At 45.1% G+C, this 3,862-nt stretch overlaps 1 protein-coding gene and 1 pseudogene across 1 annotated transcript in view; one reads left to right on the plus strand and one right to left on the minus strand.

Annotated features, from left to right (window-relative positions):
• Seh1l (SEH1 like nucleoporin) overlaps window positions 1–3,862 on the minus strand; it is a 62,401-nt gene that overhangs the window by 34,798 nt on the left and 23,741 nt on the right. The gene's annotated exons all lie outside the window — the stretch shown is intronic.
• On the plus strand, window positions 3,406–3,856 carry LOC101569733 (annotated as a pseudogene).

Below are 3,862 nucleotides of genomic sequence, written 5' to 3' on the forward strand. Positions count from 1 at the left end.
GGCATGTGGTGCTGGGGATTGAACCGCGGTCCCTGTGCTTTGCCAAGCTTGTTCTAAGTAGGTGCTTTAGACCACTGAGCCATCTCTCCAGCCCCTAATTTTCTTATTTTTTTATGTACTTTAGTTCTGAGGATTAACTAGCAAAGTTTTTTCCTGTTTTATAGGTCGTCTCTTCACTCAGTTAATGGTTTCCTTGCTGTGCAGAAGCTTTTGAAGTTGATGTGATTCAACTTGCTGGTTATTGGTATTATTTCTTATGCAGTCAGGACTCTTCGCTCAGAGTCTGCGCCATCATAACACTTGTGCCAAACTGCAGTAAGTAGCCTACAACCACAGTCTTGTGCCACTCGACCTGTGCAACACGTGAGTTTCTGAAGCCTGGACTTGCTTACTAGACATCTGGCATGCGGTGGCTCAGGGCAGTATCCTGCTGCTGTTTCAACTACTGCCAAAGCATGGCATCTCCAAACCTGCAGGCGATGCGGGCAGTGAGGCAGCCACAGCAGGAAAGTAGGAAAGCAGGCAGCAAGCAAGCTAGCTAGCTAGCTAGCTATTTCGATGTTAACAACGAGAGACCTGCTTCAGGGTTTAGCTTAACCAAGCTTACTAACATTCTACAAGTCAGGGGTCGGGCCCAGAGTTTAATAAAAAAAAAAAAAAAAGCTTTCTACAGGTCCACCAAGTTTTTCTTTACAAATTCTCTCTATAAAAATACCAGCCAGGAGTGGTACACAACACAGCAGTAAGGAAGCAGAGGCAGGAAGATCACTGTGAGTTTGAGGGTAGCCTGGGCCTATACGGAGTTCTAGATCAGCCTGAGTTGTCCGAAAGAAAGAAAGAAGCCTAACAAAAATAAATAAAATTAGATTAGCTACAGTAGAATAAGTGTCTGCCTGGCAAGCACAAGGTTGTAAATTCAATCCCTGGTACCATAAAAAAAAAAAAAAAAAAACAAAAAAAATTAGATTAGCTAAAATTATTTCCTTAACAACTTGACAGAAAGTAGATTAATGATTATCAAGGACAACAAGGGAATGGGAAGTGACAGCTGAATGGACTTAGGACTTGCTTCCTTTTAAGATGATGAAAATTCCTGGAACTAGAATGGTGACAGGTGCAATGGTATCTCTACACTCTACACTTTGTGCAGCTCTTACACATACCTGTGGTGTTTGGGATCAATCCGGGGTCTTGTGCATTATCAGAATAGTGCTCTGCCTCTGAACTATACCATCAGCCTCCCTAAACTATACTCAAGTAACGGTTATGATGTATTACACATCAATAAAAAAAGCAGTTTGCCTCAATTGGGGTCTAGGCAAGTGGCTCAGTGGAAAGGACCTAAGGGTACTCCCTGGCACCACAGTAATGCGACAATCATAATCTGCTTCAAGAGCCCCACAGCATACAGCAACAACACAGTGCTGCAAGAATCTGGCTGATGTGTGGTTAGGCAGCGACACTCAAGGAATGAGCTGCTGGTAAGCAAATACATGAGGTGCTCCTGTTCCTTGAGAAAATACAGACAATCCCAGACTTACCCACTTCAACTTTGTACTTTTCAATTTTATACTGCTAAGAGTCTAATATTTCACATTTTGAATTCTGGTCTTTCTTGGGCCACAGATATGCAGTATGTGCCCTGGGATGGACACATTCTGTATGACTGAGCCCACAGACCAGAGAGGGTGTGAGGGACACTGCACACGCCATGCTAAGCTGTCAGGCAGGTGGGGTGAATGAGTGTGTCTTCACCTTATGGTGGCTGCACTGGGATATAACTTTATCATAAACAGAGGAGCAGTACTTGTTAAGTCCCATGTTATCTTCACATAGGAAGTGTCCATTTCTAGACTCTTCATGCCTGAAAAGCTGGAAAGACTTCAACATTCTCACTGTCAAGAACTTGCTCCGTTTTCCAGGTACTAACAAGCTTCAGCACACCACTTGCATTCAGAAAACCTCATGCTGAGCCAGGGAGATAACTCAGAGGTCTAAGCACTTGCCTGGCAAATGCAAGGACCCAGGTTCAATCCCGGAAACCACATGCTGTGCTGGCCCCACCCCTGGCCTGCTGAGTAAGCCACCAAACCAGGCATGGTAGTGCATGCCTGTAATCCCAATGCTGGAGAGGCTGAAACAGGAGGATCGCTATGAGTCCAAGCTGTGTAGTGAGACGAGACCCTGTACCAAATATGTAAAGAAAAAAAGAGAGAGAGAGAGAGAGAACCTCATGTTTCTCTGCATCTAACTTGTTTTACATTAAACAACTGGAGAACATGTTGATAACCTAGTGACTTCTACATGGTAACAATGTCATTAACCAGAGGTAAACTTTGAACCCTTCTTTTTCACCCCGTTTTGTCCAGTTTGTTTTACCTTCCATTTCTTATACAGAGCTATTACATAAAAATGCACTGATATCCGACCAACCCCAGGCCCTGTGAGTGTGGGGGAGAGCTTCTGCTCTGTCCTGCGCCCACCCACCACTCCAAGCTCAGGCCTGCTGTGAGAGGTCTTTGCCCTTGTTATTCGGACCTCCCCCGGCTGGTCAGACCCAACGCAGCCTGCCATCTGAGTAAGAACTGCTGCCGCGCTCTTGGGAGTCCTGCAGACCCACCAAACACAACACTGGTGAGTGTGTGGGAGAACTTCTGGGTTCCCTCGCCCCCGCTCCTCATACTTCTCCAGACCCAGCCCAGACCTAGCATACAGGCTTGAGGTAAAACCCTGCAGCTAAAGTCCCCACAGTGAGACTAGGGTCAAAACCACACAGCTAATCCAGGAACAGATCATCTTACCAGAGGTGTACAGCAGGCCCACCTCCAGGGGCAACAACAGTAAGGAGCTGGGCACAGTAGCCTTACCTAAGCCAGGCACAACTGCATGAACTAGAACTTGGCATATCAGTATCTGAATTTCATTAAGTGATAACATAATTGCACCAAAGCTCTACACCAAAGGCCACAGGTCAGTGTTAAACAAAATAATAAAGACAAGGAGCAAAATGCAATCTCAGGTCTCAAGCCCACCCATTACAAGTGCAGAGGACACTAGCTCAGCTGAAATAAATGAATCAATAGCGTCGGAAGTAAATAAACAACAGAAAGATATAGGGGAACTCAGAGCAGAATTAATTTCTGGAATTTAAAAAAAAAAGAAAATTCTGAATTTATAGCAGCTGAACTTAAGAATCAAGTGCAAAAACATGGAGGAAACACAATGGCCAACCAGAACAAATGCAGTGGACACTACCTTAGCTGAAATACTTGAATTAATAGCATCAGAAGTAAACAAGCAGGCGTGCTCTGGTGCCTGTGGCGTCAGTCAGCCCGCCATGTCCATGGAGAGAGGTTGAGGGTTCTCAGGTCCTGCCCGAGGGACCCGGGTGCCTGGACAGCGAAGATGTCGGCTTCCTTAGTCTGAGCCACCATCCGGCCTGTGAGCAAGAGGAAATTACAACCCACCCACGCCGCCCTCACGCTGACACCTTCTGCCATAAACAAGATAAAACAGCTTCTTAAAGATAACCTGAGCATGTAGGTTTGAAAGTTGGCATCCAAACCAGAGGCTGTAATGGCCTTTCTTACACTCTAGAATACACAAAAACAAAAGGAGATTCTGATGAAGAAGTTGTTCAAGACAGAATCAGAGTGTTCATTGAAAAGAAAGCACAGCTGACACTTCTAGAACAGAAATGGACTATGTTGAAGACAAATTATCCAGTGAGTTTGTCTTCAATAACCCGAATATCAAAGGAACTTGTGGCTGTGGAGAAAGCTTTAATATTTGAAATCTCAGGACTCTTCTGGCTGTGAAACCCTGGGAAGCTTCCAGGAGCCTTGGAGCTTACTGAAGAAAT

The sequence above is a fragment of the Octodon degus genome, unplaced genomic scaffold (genome assembly GCF_000260255.1).
Source record: "Octodon degus isolate 3935 unplaced genomic scaffold, OctDeg1.0 scaffold00295, whole genome shotgun sequence".
In the NCBI taxonomy this organism is placed as follows: domain Eukaryota; kingdom Metazoa; phylum Chordata; class Mammalia; order Rodentia; family Octodontidae; genus Octodon; species Octodon degus.